This window comes from Mauremys mutica, chromosome 8, assembly GCF_020497125.1.
Source record: "Mauremys mutica isolate MM-2020 ecotype Southern chromosome 8, ASM2049712v1, whole genome shotgun sequence".
NCBI classification, from domain to species: Eukaryota; Metazoa; Chordata; order Testudines; family Geoemydidae; genus Mauremys; species Mauremys mutica.
The window spans coordinates 98543113-98563328 of record NC_059079.1 but is presented as its reverse complement, the minus strand read 5'-3'; the positions used below and the strand labels follow the sequence as shown (position 1 = coordinate 98563328).

General features: G+C 47.6%; 1 long non-coding RNA gene across 2 annotated transcripts in view; it reads left to right on the top strand.

The window, feature by feature from the left end:
- The window catches only part of LOC123375917, a 58256-nt gene extending 52853 nt beyond the window's left edge, over window positions 1-5403 (top strand). For both annotated transcript variants that reach the window (XR_006581620.1, XR_006581619.1), the window contains exon 5: window positions 3491-5403. This is a non-coding gene — a long non-coding RNA (uncharacterized LOC123375917). The remainder of the gene's footprint in view (window positions 1-3490) is intronic.
- The last annotated feature ends 14813 nt before the right edge of the window (window positions 5404-20216 follow it).

The following is a 20216-nucleotide window of genomic DNA, read 5'->3' as shown; positions in this document are numbered from 1 at the left end:
TTATTTAGTATTCACTTATCTTTAGTTGTAACCAACTCAGATTAAGAGGCCTCAGCCTAGGGGAAAGGCATGACAAAAGCCAATGGTTGAAAGTTAAAGCCATTCTGTTAAAGCCACAAATTTTTGAACAGTGATGGTGAGTAACCATTGGAACAAACTGTCCAGGGAAGTGATGGATTCTCTGTCTCTTGAAGTCTTCAGATCAAGACTGGATGCCTTTCTAGAAGATATGCTCTAGCCAAAAAAGTTATTGTGCTCAATACAGGGTAACAGGGTGAAATGCTATGGGGGTCAGATTAGATCTAATGGTCCCTACTGTACAATACTGTGTTATTTTATTTTAATGGAAAGGACTGATGGTTCAAATCCTGTAGGTTCAGGCCCAGAAGATGCTAATATGGACAGCACATATGATATATTTCCAGTAACTTTTTATATCCCTTGTGGCATTATAGCTAAAACAATGATAGTACATACTACTTCCAACAAGAATAATGGAGACATAATTGAGGACTGGGGACTTGCAAAGTATGATAAACTGGAATTTGTCTGGGTAACGGGGAGTGAGGGAATCTGTGATGTCCACCAAACATCTGTAAATCTTATTAAACTACATGTCACAAAAGTGGTGTTTGCTACAGATCATCTGACTGTGCCCAAAGATTTTGCTGCAGTTGATAGCTCTGGTATAATATATGCAAGCATGTTTCAGGAGGAAGCCAGGTTTCAGGAAACAGACAGAAGTCTACACCGGGTACTTCTTCCTTCTCTATCAGAGACGAGGGCCAGATTTTCCCACAAGTTATCCCTGGTAACTACAGCTTATTGGCACACATCACATCTCCCTGTGCCAAAAAGATGAGGCCAGCTCAGACTGGGGAAGAACTGCACATCACTCATACTAGGCTTTACTTTGCTAATCCATTGAGGGGATTCTCTTTCTTTCAAACCATTTTTTTTCTTCAGAAGTATCCAGTCTTTCAAAGAGTAAATACTTGCCTAAAAACAACTGACACTATATTAGAGGCTTATTTAGTGACTCCCAGCCAGTATTGTAAGTCTTTGAAGTAATAGTCATTGGAATGTGTTGGAGGAATATCAAAAGCACATGTTCATCTCTGCAGAGATACTTCCAGTGAGATGCACTTACGTCGCAAACATGACCTCCACAGTTGCCAATATTTCTTTCATCCGCTCTTTCTACTGAAAGCATATTTCATGGAGAGATCTGAGAGGTCACCTAGAGCCTAGTTCTCAGGGGCATAATCTACACATCTTCACTAGCTCGTGGTTGTAGAAAACTCTGTCACCCAAAGGCCAGTTACTGCCACCTTTCCTCCAAGAGTTGCCCTCCTCATTTCAATGAAAGGTACTATTATGCAAGATACGAAACAGAATCTAGCCCTAAACAAGTAGCTGCAGTAAACAGAGTGTTATATTGCAATGCTATTAACCACCTATAAGAATAAGTTTGTGACTCACCTACTTCACAATTCTTTGTTTTTAAAGTGCTTAGAGTTCCTCAGATGAATGGTGTTACAGAAATACAAAGTATTGTCTGATGAAAGTGAAATAGCATCCCCTCTGAATTCTGTACCATTGTGTGGCTCATCTTGTTCCTTGATCCCGTCAGGCTTATTGAGTTTCTTCAGTGTCAACAGCAATAAAACCTGCGATTTGTCCTGGAGCAACTGAACACGTTTGTTCTTTTCTACTCAATAAGGACATATTCTTTCCTTTCACACCTAAGTGTCATCACATCTAAAGAATCACGTGAGGCCAATATCCTGGGGACCATGGGTCAGCGTTGGGGCACACTGTATGAAGGGTTCTCCAAGAAGGTAACACTACTAATGCACCCGTGGCGATCCTTTGGCTAAGCTAAGGGTCCATGACATGCTTTTGTGAGTCAACCAGATGTTGATTTTTCATCCTACGTCCCCTCCAGTCTTCTTCATTGGAACCAACAAAAGATATCCATTAAGCAATCAAACCTGGAATTCAGCACCCCACCTGACATATATTCATCTCTTCCTCTTGGTGTATTCTTTGAAGGTTTCTCTTGTACCTGCAATCACATCACACTACAATGATACCACCCCAAATTCCTTCCAATGTCAGTCATCACTCCCTCACTGAGTTCCCCACGGATTCTAATATTGTCCAGTGCCCATCAGCAAACAGACAACAACTCTAAGCCTGGTATATTAAAATCCAGACCCTTCCAAAATAATTAAAGTCTTAGAGGCCATTATATGAGTTCTGATATCCTGCCTCCAAGGCTGCAGGATACCTACCACATTCTTCTCCCACTTCCCTAAAGTAGCATGCATTTGCCTTTGCAATGTGAGGATGAGATTTCAGAAACTACAGGAGTTTGCTCTCCTCTAAACAGCTCTGTTTGAAGTAGACTACTGGTCCAGGACAGACAAGGGAGATAGTATTGCGACCTTTACAGCTTTTGTTCAGAGTGAAAAGGAAAATATACAGTGACAGAAAGAATCTTGACTTTGATCGTTGCCAGTTACAGGAAATCAAAACATAACCTAATGTGGCAGGGGGTGGAGGAAAGCGGGGAGGAGGAGAGATAAAATATTGCCAGGTCAATTTCTGCGTTATTTTCCTAGATCAAAAGAGGCTTGGTAGTTTCACTTTTATTACAGTTTCCTTTTGTTTCTGTTTTTGGCTTTCTGTCCCCGTCCCTGCCTCCCCACTGCCAAAATCAATAAAATAGGATAGGTGATGCTATAAAACATTTTTTCTTAATTTCTTTTTGAATTGGGTATGTTGTTTTGCCAACTGGAGTTTTGAGCCTTTGCATTCCCAACTTGGAGTTGTGCATGTGTCACTGAAGGCAGAATCCGGCCCACACTATATCTTCACATGTTTCACAGTTGGTATGTAAGGACCTGATCCTGCAAACACTGAAGCACTTGAGTAGCTTTCCTTACAGAAGTAATCCCCTGGACCCTGACATCTGTGAGTTTACTCATGTTCTTACGTATTTGCTGGAGATGACCCTAACTTGGTAATTTAATTTTAAATGACTGGATATAATTCAAATACTCATATATATATATATATATATATGTTTGAGCCACTGAAAATCCATTGCCTGTAGCTCTAAGTCTTATTTGTTTGCCAGGTTTTGAACTGATCTTTTAAATATTTTTTTTCTTTGTTAACACACAGGGAATTCAGTTATATTCCGTTGATCTGTGGTTTGAGCAGTGGCCTGCTAAACCCAGGGTTGTGAGTTCAATCCTTGAGGGGGCCGCTTAGGGATCTGGTGCAAAAAATCAGTACTTGGTCCTGCTAGTGAAGGCAGGGGGCTGGACTCGATGACCTTTTGAGGTCCCTTCCAGTTCTAGGAGATAGGTATATCTCCCATTATTTATATTTAATTGATAGTCAGTGCCCAGATGCCTTGCTGCTGGGTGATGACTATGGCTCTTGCTTTTATATACATAAGATAATATTTGTTTTGCAGAACAAATGAAGATCCTAAATGCCTGCTGATCATGTACCATAGTGCCAGGCATGTACAAGAACTGCAAGAGATACATAAATGCTGTAGTGACAGACAAACAGCACAAATACCTTTACCTGGCATCTGCAAGGGCATAATTGACCACCACACCTCTACTGCAACAGATGTAAATGGGTTTCTTCTGGTTTCCATGAAGCAGCATAATGAACATAACTGCTTGTAACTGCTAGGACAGGTACACACCCATTTTGCGTGCTCAGACAACCATTTGTGCACACGTATGAGGTGGTTAGGTGACTGCCTGTGCAAATGCAGGTATTGCATGTGCAGCTGGCTCCGTGGGCACAATCAGCTGCATGTGCAAAAGTGAGTAAGCAAAACCAGAGGGCAAGGCAGTGCTGAAAATGTGAACCTCATTATCACCAAGATGCTATAAGGCTGGCCAGACAACTGTGTCCAGACCTTTGGAGATGCAGAGTTTATTGACCTCTTATAACATAGTTTACAGGCTCACACTAATTATACAACTCATCTCCCCTTGGGGTAAGAGGTTTGATCCTGTCAGTGGCTGAGAGGCTCATGGCAGGTGCTTGTAGGAGATCCACTTTTCAGGATTGAGCCTTAGGATTTTATAGCATATATATTACAAATGCATACATGACAGAGAACCCACAGTTATAACACCTGTTTCTGCTGCAAGCCTGTTGATCTTATCTATACTACCTTGTGTGAAACAGAAAACGGTCTCATTTTACTGGGAGGAACTTGCAGGGTGAACTATTGCCTTAGTCTGGAAATGCTATCACCACACAATTCATAGGGAACCCCTGCCAGACAGGATTAATGCTCTGATTAACTGGGACAAAGGCCCAGATACCAGCCAGACTTAAATCCTTGATCTCAGTAACGACATCAGAGTCTGTAATGAAACTCATCTGTCGGTCACCAGAAGGGAAATGTTAGCAACAGAATTAAAATTACATGAATGCATTTAAGTGCTCAGGGCCTGATCTGTGAGTATCCATTACGTGATCCAGCCCTGCTCAAGGATGCCGCCTTCTGCTGCATCCACGTAACTCCCATTAATATTACAGAATAAGGAAACAATCCTATTTTAAGGCCTGGAGGACATGCTTAGTATTATTTCTATTATAGTAATGTCCAGAGAGCCCAAGTAGATCAGGGATTCCCTGTGCTAGTTGTTGTACAAACATAGTGAGAGTCAGTCCCTGCCCCAAAGAATTTACAATCTGTTTAAAACCAGATGCAACAAGTGGGAAGAATAAGTCTACAGGGAGGATGGGGGTGGGGGTGAGGTTAACATTTTTTGCATAGACTAGTTATATACTACTGGAGAGAGTTGGTTTAACTGATAAGCAAAAATAGTCTTAATCACTCTTGTTTTATAAAGGGACTTGAATCAGAAGCAGAATGTATAATAGGTAAGGCCTGATTCCTTGCTGCCTTGAACCTTGTGTCATTACTGACTCCTGTGCATAAGTGTAAAATGCTGCTAAATCTGCATGAGAATTCAAAATGTAATGCAGAGGAGACTCAGACCCATAGGGCCGGAATCTGATTTTACTTATGCCACAGATGTATCTCCGTTGACTTCAGTTGAGTTACTTCTGATTTATACTGGTGTAAATAGGTCCATAATCAGGCTCATAACTGAAAAGGTGCATCTCTCAGAAATACAATAGAGAGTTTAAAAATAAATCCTCAGCTGCCATACTAACTTACATAACAAATGGTAAATCAGTTCCAGATTTACCACTAAGGTAAACATCCAGTAAAAGCTGTAATACTAAGCAAGCCTGTCAGAGGACAAGATCTGAAGTATCTGACAGCAATGACGAGGCAGACGGACCTTGTATCTGGACTATTTGTGACAATCAGTGATTCCTTGCTACTCCAGCCTCACTTGTGTCAATGACAAAATAAACTGAGATGCAACATTATCCCAACTATAGACAGCTTAAATAAATGAAGGACCTGCCATTTACAGCTCACTGGTTATTTTTTATGAGCCTCCTCCATTTCAGCCAGAGCTGCAAGCATAGATTTTTGTCCTGTGATAGTAGACAGTGCAATCCTTCAGTTCAGCCAGAATTTATTAGGATAAGCTGCAGTTCACTGTGTTTATTGCCTTCGAAAAGAATGATGCAACTATCTAGTGAAGATAGTGAGAGATTTGCTGCCACCTTTTGGTGGATGCATGTTATGGAAGTAGAGTATCAAGTTATTTTACAGTGTAGCTCTCACCCTTACTCAGCCATTATAAACACCTGCTTTCTCTGCTCTGCCTTAGCCCACCTGCCAAGTTCTCAGTGCCCCCCACTCCACCAAGTAGCAGTGGGTCTCACCCCTTATTGGACCATCCCACACAGCTAGCACCTTGTCTCTTTCTACGGGCAGGGTCTCGGCAGCTCTGCCTCTGCTCGCCTACCCTCTAGCGCTGGTCTGACGCCTCCTGGCAGATGTATGTCATTGGGGCAGTGCCTGCCAGGTCAGGAAACAAGCAGAAACTGGGAAGTTCCAAATTTGATCCATCACTAAGGCACTAACTTGATTTACCAAACTAACTAAAAGTAAAAAACACCAAGTTTGGGGATTAGTAGAGCTATGATTTTGATATATAATAAATAGGTATGAACCTCATCTCCACAGGCCTGATTCTCTACAGGAAAAATGGCAGAGATTAGCTGCTAGTTTTTAGCTAACTACAGGTACTTTCCCATCCACTATGTAGTATGTGCATTTGCAGCAGCTTCCTAGATGGCACTAGCGCTGCTTTGCCTTTCAGTTCCAGACTCTCTACTGGTTCAAGAGTTCACTGGTGTCATGGCTTCTACTGCCTCATCCTCAGTGGTAACCTTTCCTTCTCTATCTCCCCTGTTCAGGGACAGGCTGGCCCACTTCTACAGTGTTTGGGGCTTGATTACCATGGATAGCTAGGTCCTGAGCACCATGAGATTGGGTTATGTCAGACGGTTCCTCTCCATCTCTCTTTCCACCTCTTTATCCTATCCCTCTTTGGGACCCCTTTCGTGAGACAATGCTCCTCAAATAGGTTCAGTCTCTGCTGGCTTTGGGGGCTGTACAGGAGGTCCATGTGCATCATCAGGGTCAGGGATTCTACTCCGAGTAGTTCCTGGTCCCCAAGGCCAAGGGAGGGATGAGAACTACCGTTGACCTTCGTGATCTCAGATGCATCAGATACATTAGATTCCGTGTGGTCACCCTAACAACTATCCTCCCCACCCTGAATCACAACTGGTTTGCTGCTCTGGACTGTCGTCCACACAAAATTATCTGTAACTCATACACTCTAGGGCAGGGGTGGGCAAACTTTTTGGCCCGAGGGCCACATCGGGGAATAGAAATTGTATGGAGGGCCATGAATGCTCACAAAATTGGGGTTGAGTGCGGGAGGGGGTGTGGGTTCTGGGATGGGGCTGGGGATGAGGGCTTTGGGGTGTAGGATGGTGCTCTGGCTGGGACTGAGGGGTTTGGAGAGTGGGAGGGGGATCAGGGCTGAGGCAAGGGTGTGGGAAGGGGTCTGGGTTCTGGCTGGGGGTGCAGGCTCTGGGGTAGGGGTAGGGATGAGAGGTTTGGGGTGCAGGAGGGTGCTCCAGGCTTGGATCAAGGAGTTTAGAGAGTGGGAGGGGGTTAGGGTGTGGGGAGAGGCTCAGGGGTGTGGCCCCTGACCCAGTGCCCCGGCCGAAGCGGGGCTGAGCTGCGTGGTACAGACCCCGACCCACCGCCCCCGCAGGAGCATGGCCGAGATGCTTGGGGCGGCTCAGGGGCCAGCTTAAAACAGCTTGCGGGCCACATCTGGCCCGCGGACCGTAGTTTGCCCATCCCTGCTCTAGGGACACCCACCCTTACCCAATTCCTAGGGCTCAAGTTGTAATTTTCTGCAGGTTTGCAGGACCTTTTACCAGTGAAAGAGCCTGTGATAGGGCCTTCAGTGGCCAGGCAGCCTACTGGCTAGATGGTTGTTTAGGGGCTGGAGAGGGGGACCTGCCCTCCTTTCCCTCAGGTCCTGGCTAAGAGTCCTGGGCAACTCACCCCCCCAGACAGGGGAGATGGATCTTGCTCCCGGCCATTAGGGGGTGGGGGCTCACTATTGTCTGAGCTGCTGCCTGTGTAAGTCTTTCAGTTTGGGGTGTGGCCCTGGTAGTCCAGTTTCCCCACAGTTGGGGCTTGGCAGTAGATTGCCCTTGGCAGGGGAAGACTTACTTCCTTCTAGTGTCTGCGCTGGCAGGCAGGTTGCCTCTTTGCCAGTCAGCTCCTGCCTGAGCCAGGGGTCCTTCTTTTCTCCCTTTTCCAGGCCTGGCGTTGGCTGCAGGTATAACAGGGCGGGACTAGCTGAACCCACAGGTTTGCTTTAGCCCCTGCTGTGCCTGGCAGCTGTCTCTCTGCTCCTTCACACATCCCCCCCGATAACCCCATTTGGGGTTTGCCCCCCCAACTGTCCTCCACTATCTTGTGAATAGAAGTCCGCATTCAGATGGGCTGAGAGAGCTGGGCCTTCAGAGTTTGAAACGCTTTCTCACAGGCTGTGGTCCACTGGATCCTTTTATGACTCGTTCTCTGAGGAGATCAGCAAGGGGGGCTGCAATGGAGAGGAATCCTGGGATAAAGCAGCGGTAACATCCAGCTAGTCCCAGGAATCGACATACCTGTTTCTTTGAGGATGGCATGGGGCAAAGCTGGAGGGCCTGGACTTTGCTAACCAAGGGTCGGATTATATCTTTTCCCAATGTGTACCCGAGGTCTCATGCTTCCCAAGGTGACATTTGGTGGGGTTCGCTGTCAAGCCGGCCTCCTTGATGGACTGTAGGACCGTAGTCACATGTTTCAAATGGTGCTGCCAGTTGTGACTATAGATCACCACATCATCTAAGTACGCAGCTGCATATTCATTACGGGGGCGGAGAATTAGCCACTGAAATGTGGCCGGGATCCCATGCAAGCCGAAGGGCACAGTCTGGAACTGGAAAAGCCCGAAGGGGGCAGAGAAAGTGGTTTTTTTTACCTGGGCTCGGGTGTGAGGGGGATCTGCCAATAGCCCTTCATTAAATCTAAAGTGGTGATGTATTCCACCTTTCCCAGCCAGTCGAGCAGTTCATCAACCTGAGGCACTGGGTAGGCATTGAACTTTGATGCTGCACTGACCTTGTGAAAGTCTATGGAAAAGAAGGTGCTTCCATCGGGCTTAGGAGCCAGTACCACGGGACTTTTCCAGTCGCCGAATGACTGACTCCTCAATCACCCCTAATGCAAACACTGAGTGGAGTTCCTCTTTCATGGTCTCTCTAAGCTTCTGGGGAAGGGGTTGAGGGTTTTCTCTGACCTTAATGCCTGACTCCGTCTGAATATGATGAGTTATCAGGTGAGTCCGCCCTGACTGGGTTGAGAAAAGGGAAGAGAAGGCGGTGATCAGTTCTTGTGCCTGGCCTCTCTGCTTGGGGTTAAGATTATCCTCAATCTTGACCATCCCAGGGTTTGAGGCCTCCGAGGCCTGTGAGCCTAGTTTGGGCTCTGCTGGGTAAGGTGCTATTAGTAAGCCTTCCTGAGCTTTCCACGGTTTTAACAGGTTCACGTGGTAGATCTGTTGAAACTTACGTTTGTCAGGTTGCTTTCATAGTTCACACACACTGGATCACCTCGTATGGTCATTGCCAGTGGGCCAGGAGCTTTGACTCTGACCTGGGCAACAACAACAGCACCTGGTCACCAGGCTGAAATTCCCGGAGGCGTGCCCATTTATTTAGCTGCTTCTTGGGTATCCTGGGCATGTAGGAGGTTCTCCCTGGCAAATTAACCTAGTGCCTCAAGTTTCTCCCGCAGGTTTAGCACATACTGTACCATGTCGTCGGCTCGGGATTTCTCGAACGAGGTCTAAAATCCACTGGTTGCCTCCCAGATAAAAGCTCAACTGGTGAGAAACCAGTGGAAGACTGCGGTACTTCTCGGACCGCAAACAAGAGAGGCAGGAGCAGCTGGTCCCAATATCAGACATCCATCAGGATGAACCTTTGGAGCATTGTTTTTAGGGTTTGGTTAAAGCGCTCTATCAGGCCGTCCGTTTGGAGATGGTATACAAACTTCGTAAGGTCTTGATCTTAAGTAGACAGCAGAGCTGTTTGAACGTTTGGGACATAAAGTTTGTCCCTTGATCTGTCAAGATTTCCCGGGGCACCCCAACTCGGGCGAAGATGTTCATAAGTTCCGTTGCCACCCCCGTGGTGTTCATGGAGCGTAACGGTGCTGCTTCGGGGTGCATAGTCCACTACAACAAGGATGAACTGGTATCCAGCGGCACTCTTCTCAAGAGGGCCGACTATGTCGACTCCAATCTGCTCAACAGGTACACCTACAAGTGGAGGGGGAGATCAACGGGGCTCTCTCAGCTGGCTGTGGTGTGGTAAGCTGACACTCTGGGCATGAGGCACAGAAATCATCCATATCTCGGTAGATCCCTGGCCAAAAGAACCAGCCTAAAATCCTGGCCAATGTCTTTTCCCTTCCAAGGTGCCCAGCCACGCGTATGGCATAGGCGAGCCACATAACTTCCTTCTGATGAGGCCGGGGCACCAAGAGATGATGTCGAACCTCTTCGGTTGGTTGATCTTTCTCTGTGCAGTACAGATGGTCACCTTGAATCTCAAAGTGTGGGAACCGTCCCGCTTGGCGGGGTTTGACAGCCTCCCCATTCACCACTGCCACTTGAGCGTATGCCCAGCTCAGGGTGTCGACAGTCTATTGCTCCTCCACAAAGTCAGAGAGGCGAGTCAGGATCTCTGATTCAGATAATGGGGTGAGTTCCCCTCCTGCCTGGAGGGGTCCTGGTGGGCCCGAGTTGGCGCTGAGGCCTGTGATGCCCCTTCACCAGGGTCAGCAACCTCCCCCATGCCCACAAGGGTCGCCGCTTCAGGCCGGCTGTGGCCCAAGGTAGGGTCCTTGACTGTTGGACGGGGGCCCCACCAGGTCCGCTAACAATTCCCCAAAATAGTCCCAGTCTTGGCTTAAAATAACCGGGTAGGCCAGTGTCAGGGCCAGACCAACCATCAGGGGCTCTTCAAATTTCCCTATTGTTAAAGTCACTTCTATGCGGGGGTAGGTCCTCACATCCCCATGCACACACTGCAACATGATGGTGCCCTGAGTTGGGCCAGGATTAGGCACTACTCTGTTTCATAGCAGGGTCTGGGCACACCCCAAATCTACAAGTCCCATCCCTTCTTGCTGGATCCCCAGGGTGCGCTCGTGCCTGTGGAGTCCAGATCTTCCCAAAGCTACATTCCATGAACAGGCAGTCTCTGGACCAATGCCCAGAATGGCCACATGTGAAACCCTAGTCTTGCTCTCGGGTGGTGCATGGGGTTTTCTGCCTGGGTACCCGGGTGGTTGGGTCATGATGGGCCTCCCTGATCTCTGGCCGGGCCACTGATGGGGCTGTGGTCTCCTGAACTGCGGGGTGGGTAACCAGCTCTGGGCCTCTGGATTGGGGGGCTCTGGCGCCACCAAGGGGTTGGATCGGTGTTCACCAGGAACTTGGTGAAGAAGTCTCAAGACTATCCAGGGAAGGGAGTTAGTATTTGGGAGTGGTGGCAGCAAAACCAGATCTAAGCTGGTAGTTAAGCTTAGAGGTGTTCATGCAGGTCCCCACATCTGTACCCTAAAGTTCAGAGTGGGGAAGGAACCTTGACAGTGGTAGATTCCCCTTGGCAGGGAAGACTTACTTGCTTCCAGTGTCTGCGTTGGCAGGCAGGTTGCATCTGTGCCTTCAAGTCGACACACAGAGTGCGCCTGCCTCTTTGCCAGTCAGCTCCTGTCTGAGCCAGGCGCCCTTCTTTTCTCACTTTGCCAGGCCTGGCATTGGCTGCAGGTATAACAGGGCGGGGCTAGCTGAACCCGCAGGTTTTCTTTAACCCCTGCTGTGCCTGGCAGCCATCTCTCTGCTCCTTCACAGAGCCTTACACAGTAATATCCTTATCAGGGGTGGCTCCAGGCCCCAGCACGCCAAGCGCGTGCTTGGGGCGGCATGCCTCGGGGGGCGCTCTGCTAGTCGCCGGGAGGGCCGCAGGCAGGGTGCCTTTGGCGGCATGCCTGCGGGAGGTCCACCTGAGCCGCGGGACCGTGCTTGGGGTGGCGAAATGTCTAGAGCCCCCCCTGATCCTTATCCTCTATTTACTGACAATTACCAAGCAGAATACACGTGCTCAGCACACAATGCTATGCTCACCAATCCTGATCAGGCAGGTGAACTTTCTCTGTTGGCCAGACAAGGTCAGTGTCGTCTGGAGTCTGGTTGCTGCACATCACGGCCATACAGAGGATTCTTAACAGTTCTGATCTTAGCCTGTGTCTTGGAGGTGAGTTCTTCTTCCAGATCTTTCCCTATTCTTCTGTTCCTTCTCCTGGTCTCCTTCTTGGACCCCAGTTCTTATAGTGAAACTTGAGTCCTGCTTAGCTATTCCTTAACCAATTATTTTACTAAAATTTTACTAACCAATCATAACATATTGTAACAAAATTCTCTAATCAATCATACTCCACCACCTTCATTAATTTATGCCTATCAAAATTAAGTATGTAAAAGACAGAAACAATCACAGAACCAGACAGAGATCATACAGACAAGCAATAGGGAAGTGGGGACCATAATGACAAAATAATAAAGAAATGAGGATTTCACAACCACAATTATTGATAAGTGGTTTCTTGCCAGACAGACTGCTATCAAACTAAGTTTTCTTTAACCATCTTAAGATCTGTTTCTTTATCCGATGATAGTGGGTGCTATTAGGATGAGGTCTCCTTAACAGTCCCACAATTCTATGATTCTAAGTAACTGTCAGCTTGGAACATTAATACAAAGGCTCTGTTTTTAGAACAACTGGCTCCATCACTATGCATGAACACTAAGGTCCATCCATGCAAATCAGTTTACCGGGCTGAAGCTTTAATTTGATATTTCGTATTGTGCACAGCTTCCAAACTGAGTTGCTCCTGGCAGTAGGCAAACCTAGTACTGTGGCAACAGTAGCTGTGATCAGTAAAAGCAGTGGCTGTCACTTATCTCCCATCCACAGGCATTTTAAAAAAACAAAATTTTACTTGGAATCCTGCACTCATTGATGGGGGAATTGAAGGAGGCTAGTTCTAACAGCGATATTTAGCCACAGTCTCTCTTTTACTCTCCCTCTTTCCTAAGCTTCTTTTTAATGAAATCCAAAAGTTTTTGTAATGAAATCCAAAACCAGTTTCAGCTGGTTTCATGCTCTGTTACTCAGCCCACATTTTTGGTTTGTATGTCAAGCAGTTTGGCAAGGTCTGAAAACTCTGGTGTGCCACATTTTAAGTAAATTCACCTCTAATCTAATCTAATCTTTATAATGCACCCATCATACTAATATCTAGGCACGATCTACAATGCTGAATGAGAATAGCATTTTTCTCTTTGAGAGGGCCATGATGTCCATAAGAAATTACTCCTTTTGACCTGAGCACTTTGCCAATATTTGGGGTCTTGCAAATTGTTTCCATAGGAGAAATTGGTGACAGTGTCAGATATTTCTTTGACACAATCCTGTTTATTTACAAAGAATTTGCACAAAGTCCTGTTTCACTGAACACTGTAGGATCAAACGACAGGAGGCAATTTCCTTGCTCACACTTCCAAGCCTGCCTTTCCAGCCAGCGCAAGGTAGATTGCCTCTTTTTCAAACAACTCACAGTTCTTTGGGTTTGATTTCAGATTGGGAGCCTGAATCTTATAACAAACCATTTGTATCTGTTCCTGTTCAGAAGGTTTAGCACACACCAGAATGTCATGTAGGTATAATTCGCAGGCTGAGAATGGAGTAGAAAACTGTTGTAAATGTCCTGTTTCTGGCAGACCCAATTCCTCGTCCAAGTGACTGACTTCTTCCACTGTGATCTGTGATCCTTTGATTTCTTTTTCAAGGTGTTTTTTTAGCTCCTTAAATTTCTTCTAGCAAAATTCTAGGTAAGAGGGGATCTAAAACTAAACCACCTATTTGGTCTCCAAAGGAGACAGTGACTGGGGAATTTTCACCCATCCAAAAATGGTGGCAATTGTGTTTGAAACTTGAACTTCTGTAATTTGAGCAAGAACTCCGGATAGTGAGACAGTGGATGAAGTAATAATTAGCCTGGATTTCATTGTGGCTAATAATTGCGTAATAAATGCTAGGAAAGGTGTCCTATGAATTCATTCTGTGGAAATTCCCTTTAAAGATGTGGCACAAATAAGACAAATGGTTTAGGCATCTGGTTTGCAGTAAGCAAATTGTCTTACCTCCAGCAGCATGCTGAGGGTAGCTTTTGAGCAAAAGGAAGATGGACAGTAGTTGAGACCTGCTTTAAAACCCAGGTTCTCAGAGGAATTTTAGCTGCTAAGGTTCTTGGGAGTGGGAAGTGGGAATGGATTCCTGTTCATTTACTAAATGTTTCTGATAAACAGCAAGTATTAGAAAAGGGAACTACAGTTGCAAAACAAGAACCAGTGGATCTAGTAAATACAAGGGAGAAAGGGGTGAAAGTGAGCTCTCAGAGTTCCAGTACAGTGCTCTACATTTCAATAAGAAGCACTCACAAAGCATGCAGAAAGCAGCAGAAAAAACGGGAGACAGCAAGAGAAGCACTTGTAGTGTGGCCCTGAGAGAAAGTCAAGAGAGAGTGTTTTGGGCAGAGTGCTGGCTGCAAAGGGAGGCTTGGGATTGTGAGCAAGGAAACTGTCTCCTGTTGTTTGCTCCTACTGTGTTCAGGGAAATGGGACTTTGTGTACATTCTTTGTAAGTAAACAAGACTGCATCAAAGAAATAACCTGACTGTATCATGAATTTCTCCTCTTAATGCAAGGTCCCGAATACTGGCAAATGGCTCGGGCCAGAAATAGTAAAAGTATCAAAATCAACACCCCTTTCTTAGGTGGGATTATCATTTTTTGTACTTGAAGGGGTAATGCTGCTAGGCTATCCTGCAGTGACTGGTATTGGACAGACAGTATCTCTTTCCCATGGGCTGCTGGAACAATTTTTTAGTGGGGGTGCTGAGAGCCATTGAACCAAACTGTAAACCCTGTATTTAATGGAAACTACTTCAAGCCAGGGGATGCGGCAGCACCCTGAGTTCCAGCACCTATGCCTACTTGCAGCACCTACGTCTTGCCCTGAAGGAAGCAAGACTTGGGTGATGCTGGTCTCTGATAGCTCCTCAGCTGAGGGTCTTTTGAAAAGGATGCATTGTCCTCAGCCATGTGAATTTCACCCAGGGCTCAATAAGTCCCAATATTCCCGTTAATCACCACTGGTTCTCATTCATGAGTTTGCTGGAAATGGCTAACAATGTAAAACTCAGTGATTTTGTCTGTATGACTTTGGGCTTTGCCCTCCGTTTCCTCTCCCCGCCCCCCGCAGTGGTTGTCTAGTGCATTCCTTGTCTCTCTCCATGCAGTCCTGCATTTCAGCCTGTCTGACAGCTCCTCATGGATGGATGGCTATCATCTTTCATTTGACGTGGCCAATAATGAATTTATTATTCCTCTGAAACCGTCTCTGTCACTGTTGACACCATCACCCACCTTGTCAGGGGTCATTGTTAACTCTTCCCTGTTCCCTTCCTTCCCAGATTCAGCCACTGTCCAAACCCTTCTACTTCTTCCTCCACAATATTTTTAAGATCTGATTTTGTGTATTTTCTCTTCAGACAGCTTTCTCCTCTTTTTCAGGCCTTGTTGTCTCCTGACTTGATTGCTGCAACCTCAGCATAGTGGGTCTTCCTACACACACATTGCCTGAGTCCATACTAAATGCAGCTTCTAACTTCATCTTCCATGTCTGATCCAGCGCAACCTCTCTGTCAAGTGTAGTGCTGACTATCATGCTGCACACACTTCAGCACGTGAAAAGCTTTATTTCCATAAGTAGCCCCACTGACTTTAGGGACTATGGATTGGAGTGAAGTTACGTATGTCTGTGTTTGCTGGATCAGGGCCTTCGATTGTAAAGTCCTTGGGGCAGGGAGCATATTTTCCTCTACATTGGGTACAGTGCAGTATTCAATAAATGAATGTATTTCACTTTCTGGTTCTGCCCACAGCACTAGAATACCATGGCTGGGTAGCAGACAGGGCAAGCGGATGTTTCTTCAGTAAAAAATAGAAGCCGAAACAAACACACACCCTGTTGCCACTAGAACTACAAAGGACACCAGGGCACGGGTTTTATTAGCTCCATATTTGACTGTTTTTCCCCCCTTTAATGTGACAAGAGCAGGAGGTGCTGGAACGATTTGCACAGTGGGGGTGCTGAGAAGCCATTGAACCAAACTGTAAAACCCTGTATATGATGGAAACCTACTTCAAGGCAGTTCCAGCAACCTAGGGTGACCAGACAGCAAGTGTGAAACATCGGGACAGGGGGTGGGGAGTAATCAGAGCCTATATAAGGCCTGGTCTACACTAGGACTTTAAATCGAATTTAGCAGCGTTAATTCGAATTAACCGCTCAACCGTCCACACCAGGAAGCCGTTTAATTCGACCTAGAGGGCTCTTTAGTTCGAATTCGGTACTCCACCCCGACGAGGGGAGTAGCGCTAAATTCGACATGGCTATCTCGAATTAGGCTAGGTGTGGATGCAAATCGAACTTACTAGCTTCAGGAGCTATCCCACACTGCACCACTCTGTTGACGCTCTGGACAGCAGTCCGAGCTTGGATGCTCTGACCAGCCACACAGGAAAAGTCCCGGGAAAATTTGAATTCCTTTTCCTGTCTGGACAGTTAGAATCTCATTTCGTGGTTGGACATCGGGGCGAGCTCAGCAGCACCGCCAGCGATGCAGAGCTCTCCAGCAGAGGAGTTCATGTAATCTCTGAATAGAAAGAGGGACCCAGCATAGACTGACCGGGAACTCTTGGATCTGATCGGTGTGTGGGGTGAGGAGTCTGTGCTTTCGGAGCTGTGCTCCAAAAAACGGAATGCAAAGACCTACGAGAAGGTCTCCAAAGCCATGAGAGACAGAGGATTACAGCCGGATGCCACGCAGCGCCGTGTGAAAATCAAAGGACCCCAGACAAGGCTACCAAAAAATCAAAGCGGCAAACGGACGCTACGGAGCCTGCCACCACTGCCCCACCAGTGACCATAGGACTCTGACGATGTGGACAGTGTCGACGGACAGTTCCTCGGCGATGTTCGCGGACGGGGAAGATGAGGGAAGGGTTTGTGGAGGACGAGGCAGGCGACAGCGCTTACAACGCTGGTTTCCCCCGACAGCCAGGATCTCTTCATCACCGTCACGGAAGATCCCCTACCAACCGTCCCCGGCCATTAACCCGGACCCCTGAATCAGGGGAAGGATCACTCGGTAAGTGCTTTAACCATGTAAACTTTTATTCTTAATATAACAGGAATCTGAAGTATGTGAAAAGGAGGTCTCTCTATATATGGGATAGAACAGAAATCCTCCTGGGAGATCTCCACGAAACTCTCCTGGAGGTAATCGAAAAGCCTCCGCAGGAGGTTCCTGGGGAGAGCTGCCTTATTGGGTGCTCCGTGGCAGCACACTTTTCCGCGTGAGGCTTTCATGAGGTACTCAGGGAGCATTGCCTCCCCGAGCACGGCTGCATAGGGCCCTGGTTTGTGCTGGCTTTCACGCAGCATGCGCTCTCTATCTCCTTCAGTGACCGTCCTCAGGGTGATCTCGCTCGGAGAGTCCTGCATCTAATTAGGGGAATTACTGTAATGTTACGCCTGGTCCAGAGTATTTTTCAAAAAACTCGGACAGACGGCATAGCACAGACTCCAGCACGCTGCTAGCGTGACGAGCGTAACGGAAAGCCAAAGAATCAAATGGACGCTCATGGAGGGAGGGGGGACTGAGGACGCAAGGTATCCCACAGTTCCTGCTGTCTCCGAAAAGCATTTGCATTCTTGGCTGAGCTCCAAATGCTTCTAGGGTCAAACACAGTGTCCGCGGTGGGTCAGGGCATAGCTCGGCAAGTTACGCACCTCCCCAACCCCCAGAAGTGAAAGGGAAAAACAATCCTCTGTTGACTCTTTTACATGTCACCGTATCTTTACTGAATGCTGAAGATAGATGCGATGGTGCAGCACTGAACACCGACATCCTCACTCCCCCCCGCCATGGGTGGGCTGACGGTACAATATGGACTGATATCCATCGTCATCATCAGCCTATTGGCACATGGGGCAGTGCAAAAGGACTGGTAACCCTGCGTACTAGCATCAGTGAGGTCGATCAAGGGCGCCTGGCCCTAATTTTTCCTGGTAGATGGTGCAGTATGGCTGGTAACCATCCTCATCATAGCAACAGGGGGCTGAGCTTCATCAGCCCCCACCCTTCATGTGTAAAGAAAAGATTAAATTGCCCCTGGACTAGCAGCAGGATGCTGGGCTCCTCTCCTCCACACTCCTTAATGTCCTATCTGGACTATCATAGCAACTGGAGGCTGCCTTCCACTCATTTCTCACTAACAAGGCACTGTGTCTTATTCCTGCATTCTTTATTACTTCATCACACAAGTGGGGGGGACAATGCTATGGTAGCCCAGGAAGGCTGGGGAAGAATGGAATGAACAGTTGGGGTTGTTGCAGGAGCACCCCCTGTGAATAGCATTCAGCTCATAATCTATGCAGGATCTGACACAGAGCAGCTGCGCTCTCTGGTTCTCTGATACAGTGGTTCTCTAGTACACTTGCCCATATTCTAGGCAGGACTGATTCTATTTTTACATACCAAAAAGGAGGGATTGACTCAGGGAGTCATTCCCAATTTTGGCTTTTGCGCCCCTGGCTAAGAGCAGCCAGGGGCACTTATGACAGCAGCAAATGGTGCAGTGCAAAAGGACTGGTAACCATGCCCATCTTATTACCAATTTCTGGGCTGGTAGATGGTTACAGTATGGCTGGTAACCATCCTCTGCTATCATGCAAAAGCAAAAGCATGCTGCTGTGTAGCGCTGGACCGCCTCTGTCAGCGGCATCTAGTACACATACGGTGGACAGGCACAGAAGGCAAAATAGGCTCCATGGTTTCCACGCTGTGGCGTGATTCTGCCAGGGCAATCCAGGGAAAACGGGCTTGAAATGATTGTCTGCTGTAGCTTTTCCGGAGGAAGGGATGACTGACGACATTTACCCAGAACCACACCCGCGAAAATGGTTTTTGCCCCATCAGGCACTGGGATCTCAACCAGAATTCACAGAGTACACAGACTACACTGTGTTCATTGTTCGCAAAAATTTATCTTTGCAAGGAATTTCACTCCCTTTTTCCCATCACACAGCTTCGACTGTCTCCAGACCTGCCACAGCATCCCCCTCACAGAGGCTGGCAAAGATTAGGCGGCGAAAGAAAAAGACAGGGGACGAGATGTTCGCTGAACTTATGGGGTGCTCCCGAGACGAGGCGGACCAGCAGAGCCAGTGGAGGGAGACCCTCTCTCTGTACCAGCGCTCACACAGCGAACGGGAGGAGAGGTGGCATGAGGAAGACAAGCAGTCGACTCAAACGCTGCTTGGACTAATGAGGGAGCAAATGGACTTGCTCCTGCGCCTTGTGCATGTTCTGCAGGACCTCAGGCAGGAGGACAGAGCCCCCCTGCAGTGTATCTGCAACCGCCCTCCCCCGCCACAAAGTCCCATACCCCCCTCACCCAAAATAACCAGAAGGAGGGGCGCCAGAGGCCGTGTAAACTGTCACTGCACCCCAGCAGAGTGCTCAAGTACCGAAAAGCTCTCATAGCCTAAATTTTGAGAAGTCCTTTCCTTCCCGCCTCACCCAAGCCCCCATCCCAGTTTCGTCCCCTAACTGTCTAGTTGATAATAAAAAATACTTTTCTGTTAATTACTGTTTCCGTCATGTTCTTTTAGAGGAGGACTGTGTTTGAAGGGGGGGAAGGGGGTTGGTAATTTGACAGGACAATCACCTTTACCAGGGTACAGACATTGGGGGGCGGGATCAGCAGCAGGTCACACACACACTGCAGTTCAGTACGCACCCTGGTCGGTATGGGAGGTGGTTTGCAGGTTCTGTGTGGGTGGGGGGGTACGTGACTTTTGTAGCGGGGAAGGGGGGGTTACAGATCTCATGCAACAGTCCCTGTCCTGGACCACAGAGCCACGCAGCAGAGGAATCTGTATCCGTCCTCCCCCGCCAAAAGGCCACATAGCCCACGCACACAGAGTCCCAAAAAGGAGGGATGGCAGGCTCCGTTGAAACATCCAGTCCGGCACTGTAGACCGCTCTGGGAGCAGGAGCCTGTCATTCCTCGAGTTTACAGGCGGTCTTTACATCACCGCACACCCTACCCAGCACAGTCCGTGTCCCAGTTTCAACCCTGTAACGCAAATTCATCAATAAAGAAACCTTTGTAAAGTTACAGTGGTCAGTGGAACATGTATTTTATTTTTAAACGTGTGTTGGATGTTGGGGACGCGGGGTGGGCGGGGTATGTAACTGCAGATGCTAGTCAACAGTAACTTGGTAAAGAAACAGGGGCAGGTTCAGCTTCTCTGTAAAGAAACTGAACAGTCCCAGTCACGCTGCTCACTGCTCGCTGGTTAACTTGAAGAGTTCCTTGTCGCTGTGCAAGGCGCCTGCACAGAGCTTCACGAGCCAGGGCATTAGCGGGTAGGCTGGGTCCCCGACGATCACTATAGGC